This window comes from Globicephala melas, chromosome 1 (genome assembly GCF_963455315.2).
Source record: "Globicephala melas chromosome 1, mGloMel1.2, whole genome shotgun sequence".
In the NCBI taxonomy this organism is placed as follows: Eukaryota; Metazoa; Chordata; class Mammalia; order Artiodactyla; family Delphinidae; genus Globicephala; species Globicephala melas.
Window position 1 is genome coordinate 44,620,769 of NC_083314.1, and position 19,954 is coordinate 44,640,722.

The following is a 19,954-nucleotide window of genomic DNA, read 5'->3' on the forward strand; positions in this document are numbered from 1 at the left end:
CACCCTGACATATAAATTGTCAGCAGCACTGTCAAGCCAAGCTTCTATGTTCCTACATGGTATAACACTGAAGTAATTCTAGAATTCAAAACTCAAGAAGTAGAAAGAAATACAAAGAATACTAGAAAAAAAATTAATTATATGAAAATAAAAAGTACAGACATGCCAGAACATTCCCTATAATAAAAATTTTTAAAATAACCCTGATATATGTCTGTTCTTCAATAGTGGAGATTAACGGATGCTATTCAAATAGGAGGACTGATTCGCCTTCATTTAGTTATTGAGAGATTCAAATATCCACCTGTTTTCAACAAAGATAGGAAATATCTCCTGAAGCTCATTAATGTACATTTTTGCAAATCACACTGGACAGCTGAGGTAAAACTTCTATCAGTTATGAGCAATACTCAGGAGACGTAAAGGCCCACCGAGCTGCCACATCCCTCCAGGTGTAAGCATCTTTTCAAACTCTTTTGAATTGAATGATATAACCATTTGGCAAAATCAGCCCTCCTCCCTCTCAGGACTTGTGTCCATTCCAGTCTTTCTCTTCATTTAACAGAGCCTTATGCCAGCTGTGTCATGAGCAATTTCCTCTTCTCTTCCTTTTTTCTCACGTTGGTTGCATCCCCTGTCCTTCCTGAACATGGTCCTCTATTGCTTATAAAATTAAATGGGAACCCTCCAAGGCATTTCAGGCCCTCTCTTCTATTTATCTAATCTTCCAACTTCGTCACACCCCTTAGCATGAAGCTACTGCTCTTCCTCATCCATGGCCATCACCATGTCCATGGCCATCTGCCCATACACCTCTTATTCTTTAAAGCCTGATTCAAGTCCTATCTTCTTGAATGTTTTGCCTTTTCTTCAATATGCTTTAATGTTGTTTGATGTCTGTATAATAAAGACATGGGAAGAATGAAGGTGAATAACATTTAACAGAATGCAGGGACAATATCCTATTTTATTCAACCATCAATCTCCAAACAGAATCCTCAAGCTAGATGGGGCATTAAAGATCATTTGGTTCAATTCTCTTATCTACAGACAAGAAAACTTGAGGTTCAGAGAAGATGACCCTGAAAGATTTTGGTAGTGAAGAAAGAGATTAAGATATCTAGAAATATTTTCTACACTGAGCAACCTCCACACCTCACTAACATTTCCTCTTTTCCAAGATCTCCATTCTGTCAATGATTACATCACTATTAACTTTCTTCTTTCCTCTGGACCATAGGCAAGACAGGCCATGTTAGGAGTGCCTAATTCGATGCACACAATATCTAGAATACTTTATTGTCACATGCCTGGATATTATCTTTAATAGAACAAAGAAAATTATCTCTCTTGCCTAGTAGATATTATAACTAAAAACACAAAGAAACCTCACTAGAAAATTCCTTCTCTAATCTATTTAACAAACACACATTGATCATGGACTATATATGGTTGCCACCGGTAGCATAAGGACGACCAAACGTGAACCCTCCTTCAAAGTCCTGATGGATCTAGTGGAGAAAATAAAACTAATATGTAATTACAGTACAATACAATAAATGCATAAAGAGAAGTATGGAAAAGGTAGTGTGGGAGTACTAATTAACATAGAAAAAATTTTTTTTCAGAATGAACCATGGGGATTTCAAAAAGGAAATGAAAATTTAGGATTCCATATTAGAGAAAACAAAAACGTTCTTTATTAAAACTAATTTCTTTTAAAGTTCTATATATCAAGTTTTCACGACAGCCCTGTATTTTATCAAATTACTATTACCTATAACTATCGATATTTGCAAGTACAATTCACAATACTTTGTAACATATAGCGGCTTCCTTTGAGCCTCACAATAACCTCATGAAGAAGTTAAAATACATACAATTATACAAAAAACTGAAGGTTGGATGATAAGCCAAAGCCAACCAGTCCCTTTGAAGGCTACCACAATACTGTGTGCCTGCGACATGATGGCATCTACCAGATAATACTATGGCTGCCATTGCTTTTTTGTCTCCCTCACTTGACTGTCAGCCCAAGGAGATGAATTGTCTCAGTGTACCTATAATAGAGTCTCAGTAAATGTCTGAAGACGGGAAGAAGGGAGAGAAGGGAAGAAAAAGAATAAAGGTTAAGCCCAGGCCTTCAGACCCTTTATTTTGTGCTCTTTTCATTTTACCATGGAGCCTCCACGCTATAGCTAAGACCACGCTACATGATCAGCATGATGACACTGACTAGTCAACTGAGAAAGTCTTCAGTTTACTCTTTTAACCAAATGTTTTGCTCTTTAATCAAGTTCTTGATGCAGATAATCAATAGATACAATTTTCCACATATAGTTTATCTTAAAAAGCAAAAGAACATTAAGATAACATGTTATTAAAAATATAAGGAGTATGTCATGCTTCAAAAGACTACTTTTGATTTAAAAAAATAACTGTCTGAGACTCTTAAAAAAGCCTTTCCTCTTCTCATTAATTGTGTTATTTCCTGTTTCCTAGGGATTTATCAGATGGGTTGGATTTATTTCCAACATCTCAGCCATTGTTCTCTTAACCCGAGTTGCTGGATTGAATTTGAGAAAATAGTGGAAAGAAGTTCACAGTGTAATATTTTCTTTCACTGCTTCACTTGGCAAGATCGATATCCAGTTCCTCACTTCCTTTTTCCTTTCTACTAACAGATTTCTGATCCTTATAGTTTTTCTTTACTCAAAGTGGCTCCTTGATAATAAGAGGAATATTTACTGCTGCTTGCTGGGGTCTCAATACTGTCTGTGAATGATTTGATAACAATGTTCACAATTTCCTTGCTTTTTTGAAAAAAATTATGTAGTTCTTGGCTTTATATTTATAGTTATACATAAATATGTGAAAAGTTAAAATGAAAACCCCTAAGCTGCATTATAAATTAATATTTGCAAAGCACTGTAAAAGAACAAAAGAAATATATAAACCACAGGGCTTGCCATAATGGAAATTTAAATATAGTTGAAAACTTAAAAAAACAGCAAGGTATGAAAAATTAAACAGTTTAATCTAGCATCAGAGAAGCGCAAGTGATATAGATACAAAGGGACAGCAAATTTCTTCAGTGTCCAGAGAAAGACCCCTGAGCTCTAGGGAAATATACAGTGAAGGTATCAGGGAGAAGATGTGGGACGGCACTTGAAGAGAACACTGGACACAGAGGGTGACGTCAGAGCAAAGAAATTCCAGGCACTGTGATATGGCCTATTCAAAACGCCTTCCATGAGCTGAATCTCAACACATTCCACTTTGTAAAAATTCCACTCTTAGTCAATAATTTTACACAAATCAATGATGTCTTCTATGTGCAAAGTTGCTAATATAAATATATACATATTCAAAATATTAATATTGTTTACATGAAAATTAATAAATTATGTTTCTTGCCTTGGGATGGTACAGAAAATCAGATTAATAACTATATTTACTTTCACTGTTTTCAGTTGAATCTACGATACACTCTTTCCAGATTTCTCTCTCCTCACTTAATTATAATGTTGCTGTCCAGCACCATTTTTAAATGATTTGCATCTAAGCCACAAAAACAGAACTGTTTCCTGACTTTGAGCTGAGCCAATGCCAAGTATATTTCAGGCCTCATTTAATTGAGCACATGCCTACTCACATTAGAAGAGGTTATTTTCAAGACCACTTAAAGGCCCTTAATGATTATTTTGACATGAAGTGATGTACTTGGTGTGTTTTATAAAATCTGAGTCAAAGATGAATTCATGTACAGCATGTTATCTAATATTGATTACATAGCATTCTAATTTAATTTCCAAAAAGATTATTCATTTAACAGTGAGTTGTATAACCTTAAACGTATGCACTTAGCAACACTGCAGATAATATATGTATAATGAAAGGCTCATTTCACTTGGACTGAACAGGATATAGAAAAAGTCATGAACATGAATTCTGTAATGTTTCACAGCTGTTTAGAGGAGGAAGCAAAGAAGAATGCCTTAATAATTGACAGTCCTCACAGGACTGTGAGGTATACTGAGTAGGATGTTATTGCTTAGACTGGACTTTGGCCAGGGCTCCAGCAAGCATTCTTACAACAACAGCCATGGGATTTTTAATGGCCAACAAAATTCAGACGCTCAGTTTCACCTGTAATACTAAAAATGGCATTTTTTGTTTTTTGAGCAAAGATGTTGCTGATTATACGGATCTGAAAATGAAAACTCCAAGATAACAAATTCTTTTTTCAATACATCTTTATTGGAGTACAACTGCTTCACCATACTGTGTTAGTTTCTGTTGCAAAACAAAGCAAATCAGCCTTATGCATACACATGTCCCCTTATCCCCTCCCTCTTGAGCCTCCCCCTCCCATCCTCCTTATCCCACCCCTCTAGGTCATCGCGAAGCACCCAGCTGATCTCCCCGTGCTCTGCTGCTGCTTCCCACCAGCCAACTATTTTACATTCGGTAGTGTATATATGTCGATGCTACTCTCACTTCGCCCCAGCTTCGCCCTCCCACCCCATGTCAAGAATTCCATTCTCTATGTCTACCTCTTTATTCCTAGTTCCTGATGAACTAGGTTCATCAGTACCATTCTTTTTTTTTAGATTCCATATATATGTATTAGCATACGGTATTTGTTTTTCTCTTTCTGACTTACGTCACTCTGTGTGACAGTCTCTAGGTCCATCCACCTCACTACAAATAACTCAATTTCGTTTCTTTTTATGACTAATATTCCATTGTATATATGTGCCACATCTTCTTTATCCATTCGTCTGTCGATGGACATTTAGGTTGGTTCCATGTCCTCGCTATTGTAAACAGTGCTGCCGTGAACATTGTGGTGCATGTCTATTTTTGAATTAAGGTTTTCTCAGGGTATACGCCCAGTAGTGGGATTGCTGGGTCATATGGTATTTCTATTTTTAGTTCTTTAAGGAAGCTCCATACTGTTCTCCATAGTGGCTGTATCAATTTACATTCCCACCAACACTGCAAGAGGGTTCCCTTTTCACCACACCCTTTCCAGCATTTATTGTTTCTAGCGTTTTTGATAATGGCCATTCTGACCGGCATGAGGTAATAACCTCATTGTAGTTTTGATTTGCATTTCTCTAATATTTAGTGATGTTGAGCAGCTTTTCATGTGTTTCTTGGCCATCTGTATGTCTTCTTTGGAGAAATGTCTATATAGGTCTTCCGCCCATTTTTTAACTGGATTGTTTGTTTTTTTGATATTGAGCTCCATGAGCTCTTTGTATATTTTGGAGATTAATCCTTTGTCTGTTGTTTCATTTGCAAATATTTTCTCCCATTCTGAGGGTTGTCTTTTTGTCTTCGTTATGGTTTCCTCTGCTGGGCAAAAGCTTTTAAGTTTAATTAAGTCCCATTTGTTTATTTTTGTTCTTATTTCTGTTACTCTAGGAGATGGGTCAAAAATGATCTTGCTGTGGTTTATGTCAAAGAGTGTTTTTCCTATGTTTTCCTCTAACAGTTTTATAGTGTCTGGTCTTACATTTAAGTCTTTAATCCATTTGGAGTTTAAGATAAACTCCAGAAAAAGATATCACAAAAACAGAAAATTATAGACCAGTATCACTGATGAACATAGACGCAAAAATCCTGAGCAAAACACTAGCAAACAGAATCCAACAGCACATTAAAAGGATCATACACCATGATCAAGTGGAGTTTATCCCAGGGATGCAAGAATTCTTCAGTATAAGCAAATCAATCAATGTGATACACCACATTAACAAATTGAAGAATAAAAACCATATGATCATCTCAATAGATGCAGAAAAAGCTTTCGACAAAATTCAACACCATTTATGATAAAAACTCTCCAGAAAATGGGCATAAAGGGAACCTACCTCAACATAATAAAGGCCATAAATGACAAACCCACAGCAAGCATCATATTCAATAGTGAAAAACTGAAAGCACTTCCACTAGGATCAGGAACAAGACAAGGATGTCCACTCTCGCCACTCTTATTCAACATAGTTTTGTAAGTCCTAGCCATGACAATCAGAGAAGAAATAAACAGAATACAAATTGGAAAAGAAGTAAAACTGTCACCATTTGCAGGTGACATGATACTATACATAGAAAATCCTGAAGATGCCACCAGAAAACTAATAGAACTAATCAATGAATCTGGTAAGGTTACAGCATACAAAATTAATGTACAGAAATCTCTACATTCCTATACACCAACAACGAAAAATCAGAAAGAGAAATTAAGGAAACACTCCCATTCACCACTGCAACAAAAAGAATAAAATACCTAGGAATAAACCTGCCTAAGGAGGTGAAAGACTTGTACTCAGAAAACTATAAAACACTGATGAAAGAAATCAAAGATGACATAAACAGATGGAGAAATATACCATGTTCTTGGACTGGAAGAATCAATATTGTGAAAATGACTATACTGCCCAAAGCAATCTACAGATTCAATGCAATCCCTATCAAACTATCAATGGCATTCTTCACAGAATTAGAACAAAAAATCTTACAATTCATATGGAAACACAAAAGACCCCAAATAGCCACAGCAATCTTGAGAAAGAAAAACGGAGTTGGAGGAATCAGACTCCCAGACTTCAAACTTTACCACAAAGCTACAGTAATCAAGACAGTATGGTACTGGCACAAAAACAGAAATACAGATCAGTGGTACAGCATACACTGCCCAGAGATAAACCCCTGCACATATGGGCACCTAATTTATGACAAAGGAGGCAAGAACATACAATGGACAAAAGACAGCCTCTTCAATAAGTGGTGCTGGGAAAACTGGACAGCTACATGTAGAAGAATGAAATTAGAACACTACCTAACACCAAACACTAAAATGGCATTTTAACATCAAAATATATCCGAGCAGACAAGGTATACTCAGATAATAAAACATATAATATTTTAAGTCATGCTATTTAATCAAATTTAACTAACAAGCTTTCCAATGTGATCAAGATACTCTGAAAGCAAACAAGAAGAAAATTAATACTATTTTCCAGAACATTTTTTAATTTAGATATGATATTCTTATAGGAGACTGTGTTTAAAACTTTAAAATGAAAAATATTAGAATTCATTTCAAAGCTTTAATTGTTCTCTTAGACAATTCTTTAGCATTAATAGTCTTCCAAATAAAAGTAAACATTGGGGAGGATAAAGAAAAGAAAAACTATAAAAGGAGCAGTAAAATGTTTTTGAAGAAGAAAATAATATGCTTGAAAATCCTTAGAAAAGAATCATTAATATTGCTGAAATTTCCACATGTTAGGAAAACACACTTAACTTCAGCCCTGATTGTTTCCACAAGTGAACAAATACATGCAGTCCTTTGATCATGTTTTCAGGGAAAATACAATTCAGTGGTCCAAAACCATATTTACGAAGTAAACACTTTATTTGCAAACAATGAGAATCAGAGGCATGGCAAAATATAGATGATTTTCATGTGTCTGTATATATGTTATAATATGTGTATGCTTTTCCCTAAATACTTGCATTCATTCATTCATTCAACAAACAGGCACTCTATCCTTAAGCTTGGTTCAAATAGGCAGGAGAAAGCAAATACATTTAAAGAGTGGTGTCTTGAGTATAAGAGAGTCAGAAGTATCTGGGTGTATCTTATAAACAAAGAGGTGGCTGAATGGACTTGTGACCGGTACAGTTGTACCAGGCCCTACTCTCAAAAGAACCCCTGCTTTGGGGTTTAATGCTTTGCAGTCACTGTCTTGAAATAATTTTATGTCTGAATTTATGTTTCGTAAAGCAAACTTCAATGGGAAGATGTTAACATGTACTCCAAGTTTTTAGCCTCATCTCATACATGGTCCTGCCCCTATCACCTTCTGGGGACAGGTTCTCAGCCACCTGTTCACCCACCCTCATATGCCCCCAGCCATACCCAGCACCCCAGTCCCTGCTTCTGCCATCTGCCCCAGTGAGGACCTGGATGTGAGGATTGGGAGGGTTAGGATGAGGGCACTCAAGTGCTGGCCAAGGTTAGAGGCCAAGTCTTAGCCTCTCAGCTGGGACAAGCCTTTTAATGAACTCCCAATCCATATGCCAGGCACTTCCCAGCACCAAGGTTTAAAGATCTCTGGGGGTCATCTGTCTGCCAAGAGTTGAGGCAATGGGGCCAGAGACGGAGGAGATATCTGGCTCAACTTCACCAGACCCTGCTTCCAGCTTGAGCACAGTGCTTGGGTCCCAATGGCAGGAGGGGGAATCTGACAGCCTTCATCCCTAGGTGGGACCTCAGGGACCAGAGGGGCCAGTGTGGGTCCGCACTTGAACCACAGGTATCCTGCTACCCAGGGGCGCTCCCTTTGCAGGAGCCATGCCAGGAGGATCTTCTCTTCCTCCTTGCAACCCTTTGTAGCCTAGCTTAAACCACTAAGCGAATTTTACCATCCATCTTTATTTTGTGCAATGTCAATATTAGATGCAAATATCAGAGCATTTGACTATTAGGTAGATTTACCCAAATTATACAATTTGTATTTCACGGCTGATACCAGATGGTGCCTCCAGCTTTCCAGAAGAGACACACAAGTCAGATTTGGGAAGGTTGAAGGAGGAACCATTCATTTATAATCCCAGCAACAGGATGAATGTTCCAGGTTTATCATGACATTGAATTAAATAGTACTCCTTATTGAAAAACATAAAGGATTTTTTAAATGAAAAAAGACCACAGTTACATAAAAGAAAGCTAAATATTAAAATGTTATTCTGCCAAGTTAATTTATGGATTTAATACATTAAAAATCTCAAAAACAATACTTTTTGGCTTATGTTTTAGAATACTTAGCAACAATATTCCTAAATTTATTCTGAACAGCACATGGGCAATCATATCAATGAAAACTGGCCAAAAAAACTATAAACAGGACATCTTAAGCATGAATAACTAAGAGGACAGAAGTGTTGACATACAAATAAATATGTAATAAGTAGAAAAGAATTAATAATTATATACAAACTAGCATCTGAAGACAAGATGCATAAAGTAAGATTATTTATTTTAAAAATATTTATCTCTAATTCATATTTTACAGTATCTAGTAAAAATAAGCTCCAAAGGGTTAAATGGTTCAATATAACCATTGTAATTATTTCAACTGAATATAAATTAGAATATATATCAGATATATATAGAAAAATAACATTCTCCTTTTCAAAGTAATAGAAGAAATCACAAGGGGAAATACTGACAGATATGAATATATAAAAATCAAGTAAAAATTAAAATCTAAAAAAGATATAAAGCCAAATTTGCCAACATTTATGTCATCAATTAAAATAAATTAAAATCTATACTATCTGAAGAGATCAAATTTTTACCAAAAAAAAATAAAGTACCAATCACTAAATGAAAGGAAAATTCATTAAAAGAAGGATAACAACAACAAAAAAAAGACCAGAAACAAACGCTCATATTTAGTTATAGCAAAAGAGAGTGAACTGCAGCAAATCTGAAGTATCTTGTAAGAAAGAAAATGATTTTGTTTAATATTTTCACTCAAACCAGTATCATAGTAAACCTGCAATACTGGTACGGTCGTTAAGATTATAAGTGGCTGTAACTTTTGTGAAATTCACTGTAGTTATGTGTATGATATGATTATAGGTATGATAAGTCTTAAAAGTATCTTGTGATAAAGTCATTTCCCGCTTTGTTATAATCCGCTGAAAATAGATACTGATATTACTAGGATATCAATAATGTCAAAATAGAGAAATGATTATAAACATGATTCTCTAAATAATATTAGGCAGCAATTAAACTACTGTTCCATGTAGAAACACAAGTGAATGTTCATCTTACAACATTAAAAAGCAAAACATAGAATTATAGGTACCTTGATTGCAACCATCTACAAAGACACATACGCATAAAAACAAATTCTGAAAGGTCACACCACAGTAAAAATTGATTCTTGGAATAAGTGGAGTGATGATTACTTTTTTTCTTTCTTCAAATTTTTCAAATTATTTGTACTTGTAATTTAAGGAGAAAGAGAAGAATTTCACTTGATCACAGACAAGTATGAGGTTTTCTTCATAAATTCTGGCTGACTGTGGTTCTTAATTGGTTTAAATTGGTCACTGGAGAAAAGAGGCAAAAATATTTTTCAGCATTGGGCAACATAACAAGAAAAGTATTGATTTGAGACATTATCTGTTAATGCTGTGAGGCAAAATATTTTAACTATTTAGAATCTAACCAGAACAGTCATTGTCTGGATATGGTATTCTTTTCTAATCTTCTCACTTCCAGCTTCCAGCTTTCTTTCAAACGCCCAACTCTTGACAATGTCATCTTCCTACTGTTAGTTAGTCTTTATTGAATATACAAAGAATTCCTTTTGATTGGATGAAATAAAACACTCTCCACACTTGTAACACGGAAGCTCAATCACAGTCACATTTTTTTTCTCTTCTGCTTATTACTGACTTTTTTCTCTACACACTCTTGCAATGACGTGTGTTCATATACACATGTGTGTCTTCTGTTTTGCTTTTTTTCTCTTCATAGAAAAAATATGGGAAATAGGAAATACCCAGTATAATTGTAAATATTGAACATGAAACCAAATCATCACTGTGAATATGCATTTTAAATTTAAATACCTCTCCTACTGGGAAGAAGTTCACAGTATTCATTTTTTTTTTTTTTTTCTTTTTGCGGTACACGGGCCTTTCACTGTTGCGGCCTCTCCCGCTGCGGAGCACAGGTTCCAGACGCGCAGGCCCAGCGGCCACGGCTCACGGGCTCAGCCGCTCCGCAGCATGTGGGATCTTCCCAGACCGGGGCACAAGCCCGTATCCCCTGCATCGGCAGGCGGACTCTCAACCACTGTGCCACCAGGGAAGCCCCCGGAGTATTCATCTTAGTTGGTAACTAAAAGCATCCCAGATTTGGAAGTTACTATAGTCTAAAGTAATGAAGTTAATTTACTATGTGCCATTGTGAATAGACTCCAAAGGCACTTTCAACTCAAGACAAACCCGTGCATCGTGCCCGTACCTGGTAAGAGGAAAGCATCCGCATAGGAGCCACCTCACTTCTCCTCCCACATCACGAGCGCACTACTGCATTAGCAAGGAGGGGGATGTCCCCATAGATACCAAGAGGCTGTGGCACATATCCACATCAAGGACAAGAGACACTCTGTGGCATTTCTCTCGTATCACAGTGATCAGTCCTTTCTTACCATTCAGGGTTTCAATACCTCTGCTCCAAGCTCCCATGCTTCCCTATTTTACTCTGAAGAACATTCCTATTAACCAATTATATCAAGCCTTCTCTTTAAAACTTGAACTGCAAAAGGCAGGAGTTGTTTCCTTTTTGTACTACATTCCTCAAACCAAAATAATTAATATGTTTTACAGACATCCATTAATAAAAATTAGCAGAGACACTGAGAGGGAGATTTGGCCAAGTGAAATTCCCAACCAAACTGATTAATAATAGTGCTTAGACGGGCGCTGATCCAGACACCACCAGAAAATCTACATAGCCTAGATGAAAAGTGACATTGGATTTGGGAAACGGTCCACTCGCATGGCCCTCATTTACTAAATGTTTGACACCTAAGAGTCAGTCGGTTGTCTTTCTTAAGAGCTCAGGCACTGGAATCAAAACTACTTGGGTTAGAAGCAAGGCTCTGCCACATAATAGTTTTTTGGTTTTGTTTTTAATTTTTATCCAGTTCCTAAATCTCAATGACTTTCAGTTTCCCCATCTATAAAGTGGGGGAAATAATCATAGCTACACCACTGTGTTGTCGTGAGAGTTTAATCAGGATAGCATGCATGATGCAATGCTTGGAATGGATTAAACACGCTAACTCTGCTATTGCTACTGCTGCTACTGCCAGTAACTTTCATGACAAAGTAAAATACATTATGTTATGTACTATGATTGGTTATATAAAAATCTACTATAATATAAGGAACAAATTCAGTCTTGGAGTTTAGAAAAACATAATACTTTTCTTGTGCTTATCACTGCTTAAGATGATTTAATGAATTTGAATTGCCAACTCAAATCGCATTAGTTAAGTAAGGTGTGTTGTTGTTTTTTTAAGGTACATTCTTATCAAGGCATGCCTCCTAAAAAAATCTTCTTATTTTTACCTTGCATCAGATGAAAAATGTCAAACTTTTAGACAAATAAAACTCTTGCTGGCCTTTGGAGATAACAAAACAACATATCTCATACTTGTCATTAAATCAGATCTCAGAATCTGAAGTTACATGATCAAGCATTTCAAAAATATGTTTGATCTTTAATTTCCACTTCTCTGATACTTAAAAATATTAATCCCCAAACAGGACTGAGATAAGAACAGCATTTATCAAAAAGAGAAAACAGGTATCTGATTTAGGGTTGCTAATTAATATAAGAAAATACTACTGTCAAGTTCTATTTTCTATTCACTCTTCCCAAAGTAATATAGAAAAATGTCCCCCTCCACATCTTTGTTTATATTTTTTCTATATAAGAGACTGTTCTCTCCCTTATCAAACTTTTCTTTAAGATTTAATTCAGGTCCCAACTTTTTTGGAACAAATTCCTGAGTGTTTCAATCCTTAGAGGTCACTCCTCTGAATTCTTTTAATGACATATCTCAACTGTTAAGTATTTACCCAATGTGGTAAATGTCCTCTAAAATGGCCTCCAATGACCCCCACTACCTGATACTCACCCCCTTGTGTAATCGCCTCTCCTTAAGAATGGGTTGAACCTAATAACTTGCTTCTAATGAAGAGAACAGGGCAAAGTGATGGGATGTCACCCACCACCGGGATTAGGTTGCAAAGAGACTATGGCTTCTGTCTTGCATGTACTCTCTTGCTCTCTGATGGAAATTACCCATATGAGCTTCCCTATTATCCTATGGAGAGGTTCACGTGGCAAGGACAGAGGGCATCCCCTGGCCAACAGCCAGCAAGTAACTCAATCCTGACAACAGCCATGTGAGTAACAAAGTGGACCTTCTCCAGTCAAGCCATGCAATGACCACAGACTCAGTTAGTGCCTTAATTGTAGACCTGTGGGAGACCCTGAATCAGGGGACCCAGCTACATTTTACTGGGATTCCTGACTCCCAAAAAGTATGATTTAATAACTGTTTGTTATGTTACAACACTAAGGTTTGGAATAATTTTCCATGCAGCAATAGATTCATTTAACTCCATATTCAGTCTCCATAGCTAGATTATAACTTCTCTGATGACAGCAACTGTGATATTTTGAATCTCCATCATTTGGACAGTGACCTTCACTGTGTGATGATGGTAAAGTTACAGAAATACTTAGACAACAATTTTGAACAATATATACAAGTATTACTTTAAAAGTCACTATAAATTGTAGTATCTTCAGAAATCTGTAATTTAATTTGCAAAACAGAGAAAATATAAACATATCTATGTATATATGCATGTGTTTATAATAAGTAAATGCCCACAATAGAAACAGATCATAAATGACCAAATTTAGAAGAGGCACAGAAGTAATAATTAAGGAAATGAAAAGTGTGATATCTGGAAAATCAGAAAACAGTATGGCTATCTGAAAAATATTTAAGAAAAAAATACTAAGCATTACAAAATCTCTTAAAACTATGGCATTTAATCCTAAAAATTAAAGAAATAGTGAACATTAATAGAAACGATGTCATTCATACATTATCTCTAATGGCGCCTATGAATTTCATCATGATCATTAAAGCAATAAAGTTAGGTGGATGAATTAAGCAAAGAAAATTCAAAGAAATTGAAACTGAATTCAAGACTCTAAAGAAGTTATTAATAAAGCATACACTCTGCCAAAGAATAAATGGACAAAAATTTAAGCTCTCTTCTGGCAAACACTCTTCTTCCAACACTTTTTAATTCAATAAATCATCTTTCAGTCCCTACTAGGTAATCATACCCCATGCCTGAAGCTGACCACCGGAAGCCTGGTAAAACAGTTCATATTGCAGTCCAATTGCCTTGTGAGTTTGTGATGTTTTAATTCTGTAAATCTCAACTCACCTATCAAGTTTACTGTAAAAAAGCTGAATATGTTTGGCACAGGTCATGAGGAAGAAAGTTTTGAAGGCATATTTCTGAGATGGAATACAACAGACTAGCATAGAACAGAATTGTGAAGTGCACTGTTCTCAGTGCAAGGGAACCAACTGTGGAGAACACAGACGTGATCTCCTTCCCCGTGGATTTCACAGTATGAGAGAGAAAATGGACAATAAAACAAGTAAACAAGCAAAGAGGAAAAAAAATAGCAACAGGTTGGAATAAGTGTTGTGATGGAAATAAGCAGGCTATGGGACAAATAATGGGCAGAGGGGCTGCTTAATAGTACAGCATCAAGGAAGACCTCTTTCATTTCCTTTGTGCAAAACGAATGTCCATAATCTTTGTCCATTTTTATACTGGGCTGTTGCTCTTTTTGTGTCAATTTATGAAAGGTGTTTATATTAAGTAAATTAGGTTTTGTCTGTGACAACAGTTGTGAAGTTTTTTCTACCTTGATGTCTCTTGTGGCAATTTTGGTCATGTAGAAATAGTTTTCTTTTATGTAGTAATAAAATTTATTACTCTTTTCCCTATGGTTCTTGGTTTTTATCATAGTTGGGAAAACTTTCTTCATGCTGAAGTTATATAGAGTTCTCCCATGATGTCTTCTAGTCCTTTTAAGGTTTATGTTTTAGATTTACATCTATGGTCCATTTGAAGTTTCTGCGGGTGTAAGCTATGAAGTATGGATCCACTTCTCTTCCAGATGGCTACCCTGTTGGCTCATCATTATTTATTGAAAAATCAATTTTTCCCTACTGATATTACATGCCACTACAATTCATGTATGTATTCTACGTTTTTTTCCATTGATCTTTTGCTTCATGCCCAGAACCAAATTGTCTTACAAACTGAGGCATAATATGTTTTAATCTCAGGTGGGGCTAATTTCCACATCATCACTCTCCTTTTGCTGAATTTTCCTAGCTATTGGTGCTTATATATTTTCTATAACAATTTAAGATCAGGCTATCTAGGTCCAAAAACATCCTGTAGGTATTTTTGTGTATGTCACATAAATTTATAGAATGAATTAGGAGAAACTGACAAGATGCTGAGATTTTCCATGGTGTATTATTCCAATTATTAAAGTATTCTTTCGGGAATATTAGAAGCTTTTTATAGGGTTTTTTCCATACAGAAGTTTGCATATTTCTTAAGTTTATTGCTATTTCATGTATACTCTTTGATGTCGAAAATCAGGGGTCTTCCTTCCATTACCTCTTCTAAATGTCTGTAACTTTGCATATCGAAAAGCTACTAATTTTGTATATTAATTTATTTTTTACCACTGTTTAGATCTTTTTTTACTCTTTGTAAGAATTTTCAGCTGATTCTTTTGGTTTTCCAGATATACAATCATATAAGCTGCAAATGATTTTCTATTTTTATATCTCTAATTTCTTCCTCTAATTGAATTGGTTAGTACTCCAGAACAATGTTAAATAATAGCTGTGATAATGAACATCATTGTCCGTTTCTAAAATTAGCAAGAGGGCTTCCCTGGTGGTGCAGTGGTTGGGAGTCCGCCTACCGGGGCGCGGGTTCGTGCCCCGGTCTGGGAGGATCCGGCGTGCCGCGGAGCGGCTGGGCCCGTGAGCCGTGGCCACTGAGCCTGCGTGTCCGGAGCCTGGGCTCCGCGGCGGGGGAGGCCACAGCAGTGAGGGGTCCGCGTACCGCAAAAAAAAAAAAAAAAAAAAAAATTAAAATTAGCAAGAATATTTCTAGTCTTTCCACATTATGTATGATACTGGATTTGGGATTAAATATACATATGTTATCATATTAAGAAAATATTATCTAGTCACAATTACATTAGAGATTTTTCTTTTTGGTGTTAATTATAAACATTAAATTTTGTTGCTTTCATGTGTATGAATATAATCATGTGCTTTTCTCCTTAAATGTAATGTTAATAGATTTCCTTTTATTGAACCATTATTATATCCCTGAAATAAACCCCCTTAATCAGGATGTTTTATTCTTTTAATGTGTGCTAGATTCTGTTAACATTTTATTTAGGATTTTTGTGTAGTTATTTGCATGAATACCAATGATGTAAAGTTTTCTTTTAATTGGAACCTTTATTAAATTTTAATGTGAATATCATGCTCATATTATTTTAAAAATTGATAAATTTCCTTTTCCTGTTCCCTGAAATAGTTTAAATATCACTGACATTAGGTTTTAAAGGGTTTGGTAGAATTCCCTTGTGAAATCATCAGGATCTAGTGCTTTTGTTGATGGGGGTACTATATATTTCTCCATCCTCCTCACCCCCCCCAAACTTAATATGTCTGTCTTTATTTTCTACATATTTTGGAGTCTTTTAGTAAATTATCTATCTTGAGATAATTTAACCACTTTAACCACTTTATGCAGTTTTTCAAATTACTCATCTAGAGTTTAGAAAACAATCTCTTAAGGCTTAAATTTGCTGCATTTTGAGGTATTTTCCCTATTATCCTTTCTTACATTATGTATTTTTGCCCTCTACATTTTTAGTAATTTCATTAGCTAATATTTTAGTTTTCCCAAAGAAAATCTACTTCTATTCATCTCTTATCTAATTCATTTATTTCTGCTTTTATGTTTTTTAATTGTATCATCTTACTTTGCATAGATTGATTTTGTTGTTTTCTTCCAGCTTCCTAACTTACTACTCAAAGTAGCAAATGTATACTTTTTCTTCTGGGAGTTATTTATCTATATATCATAGATACTGATAGGCTGCATTTTTATTATACTTATTTTCTATATTTTAACAATTTTAGTTTGGATTTCCTTTTTTTTTTTTTTTTTGGTGGTACGCGGGCCTCTCACTGTTGTGGCCTCTCCCGTTGTGGACACAGGCTCGGGACACACAGGCTCAGCGGCCATGGCTCACAGGCCCAGCCGTTCCGCGGCATGTGGGATCTTCCCGGACCGGGGCACGAACCCGCATCCCCTGCATCGGCAGGCGGACTCTCAACCACTGCGCCACCAGGGAAGCCCTGGATTTCCTTTTTGACATGACTTTGAGACAAAGATTTTCTAATTTGATGAATTGTTTTAAATTTTATTCTCTTATTAATTTCTAGTTTTATTGTATTATTATTAGTGCAATTTTCCTTGTAGTACTGCAAATGTTTCATTTTTGTTAACATTCCATGCTCACTTGGGAAGAAGACATATTCTCTGTTTTAAGAAAACATAGTTTTATACATCAATTAGATCCATCTTATTAATTATATTAACTAGGTCTTATAGATTTACATAGTTTGGGCCACTTGGTCTGTCATGAACTATGGAAGAAAATCAAGGCTCCTCATTCTAAACTGCTTATATTTCTTCCCTTAACATTACTTTGTTTTATGAATGGTACATAGATATATTTCACTGTTATATCTTCACTATGAATGCTTCAACCCTTTATAAAGTATTATTTTATCTTGTTTAACATTATAGAGTGTTCTTTTTATTTCATTTTAGGTTAATTTGACTTAAAGTAAAACTTTCCTTATATCGTCCAGATCATGACCCTAGCTAGCTTTTAATTTGCATTTGAAATAAACGTACTTATTTTACCTGCCATTCTCTTTCCCTCTACTGTCCCACTTTTGTAAGGTTTATTATTTCTACTGTCAGCACAACTAACATTATAGTCTATTTTGTTGCTCTAATCCCCATATTTGCTCTACTGTTAAAGAGTTACGTGGATCTAGTGCTCCTGGCTAGTACTTTTGCTGTAGTTTTTTTCAGACATCTTAAAAATTCCTGAAGACATTTCATGGGAACAATATTCCCTGAGTTGCGCATGTTCAAAATTGTTTACTCTTGCTTTTGTACTTTAACAACAATTTGGCTGGCTATAAAATTCTTGAGTCACACTCTTTATCTGAAGATTCTGTAGATGTTGCTCCACTCTCTAGCACTGAACGTGTTATAGAACAGCTTAAGGTCACATTAATCTTTTCCTTCTACAAGTGACTTTTTTCTTGGCCACCCAAAGGATTCTTTCACTATCTTCAATGTTAAGCAATTTAATGTGGATGTTTTTACATGGATGGCTCTGGGGCAACTTCCATTGGGCTTGATAATGTTTTTTAACATGTAAATGCAAGTCTTTTTTAATTTATGGAAGTTCATTTAATTTATATCTTTTATTTTGTCACATAATTTCTGTTTTATTTATTAGCAACTCCAGTAATATGCATGATTGACTTCCTTTGCCTGTATTCTATAGCTATCATTTTATCTCTAATCTTTTTGAACTCTTTTTATATTTGTTTCCTCTTGCTCACTTTTCTCACATCCATCCTCTAGATTTTTGCTATGTTTCAGCAGTGTTCTTATTTTCCTGCCAACTTTACCTTTATTTCTGTGATGGTTTTATTTCACTCTTCTATTTCTTTCTTGAGCCTCCTCACTATTCACCTACCATCTCTTTTCTGAGTTCTTGTATTTTTCAGTAGCACTAACCCTACAGAGAGACATTTATTTCCTTAAGGTTTTGTTTTGCTTTATTTTTAAATTTATGGCACAATGTTCAAGAACAATTTTTGTCTCTTTCATGGCTACATTGTTTTCTTTGGTTTTGTTTTCTCATGATCTTTCCTTATCTAGCTTTTGGTTTTCCTCTTCACTTCCTCATATCTTCCTTGTGATTTTCTTTAAAAAAAATCTTGGGCTGGTTCTTTTTTGTATCATAGTAGTAACACTGGTACTTTTTTTCTGTACCAGCTGTTTGCTGGAGATTCATGTAGGGAAGGAACCAGGGACATGTTCCAGGATAATAGCACTTTCTCTCCTGATAAAGGATTTTGTTTGTATATTTATTTGCTCTTTACATTTCCTCAGCCAATGGACATGGCAGTTTTCTTAACTCAGCATTCTTTTCTCCATTGCAACAGAAACTGCCTGTTTGCTGAACTATTCCCTGTATTTTCTTATGATTAACCCATGTTCACTGCTGAGAACCAAACCAAACCAAAGGGTCTGAGAAAGCCCTTGCTATCTGCTGGTTCACCCCATATGCGCTGTTATAAAAACGGAGGTCAAGCGTTGCACCTCAGTATGTGTCCCCCTTCTTCAAAAATGGTCCTCTTCCAGATCATCGGCTGCATTCTGTCTCCATTCTGTTCCATTTCCACATCCTACTGTACAGTGTCCATAGCTTTGGGTAGAAATTCATTTTGGGGGGTATCTGGGGTTTTAGTAGTCTCCTAGTTTCACCAAAAATGGTTCTTTACATTTTTGTTTCTCTTTCACCTTCTGGTTTTGGATAATTTCTGGGAAGAGGATGGAATAATGTGATTGTAAACTACCACATTCAAATCAGAGGTCCAATCCTAAATTCTTTAATTTTTAGTCTTAACAATTGAACATTCTTGGACTTCCCTGGTGGCACAGTGGTTAAGAATCCGCCTGCCAATGCAGGGGACACGGGTTCGAGCCTTAGTCCAGGAAGATCCCACGGGCTGCAGAGCAACTAAGCCCCTGCGCCGCAACTACTGAGCCTGTGCTCTAGAGCCCAAGAGTCACAACTACTGAGCCCATGTGACACAACTACTGAAGCCTGTGCACCTAGAGCCTGTGCTCTGCAACAAGAGAAGCCACCGCAATGAGAAGCCCGTGCACTGCAACGAAGAGCAGCCCCCACTCGCCACAACTAGAGAAAGCCCACATGCAGCAACAAAGACCCAATGCAGCCAAAAATAAATAAATAAAAATTAAAAAAAAAATTGAACATTCTCAAAATCCACCCATTTTATATGGTTAGGAATTGAGTTGGAAGTACTAAGAAATAATAATAGCCATCTGCTTTGTATCTGGCACTGGGCATACA

At 35.9% G+C, this 19,954-nt stretch overlaps 1 protein-coding gene across 1 annotated transcript in view; it reads right to left on the reverse strand.

The window, feature by feature from the left end:
* Window positions 1-19,954, reverse strand: part of HMCN1 (hemicentin 1) — a 521,171-nt gene that overhangs the window by 413,945 nt on the left and 87,272 nt on the right. The window lies entirely within an intron of this gene.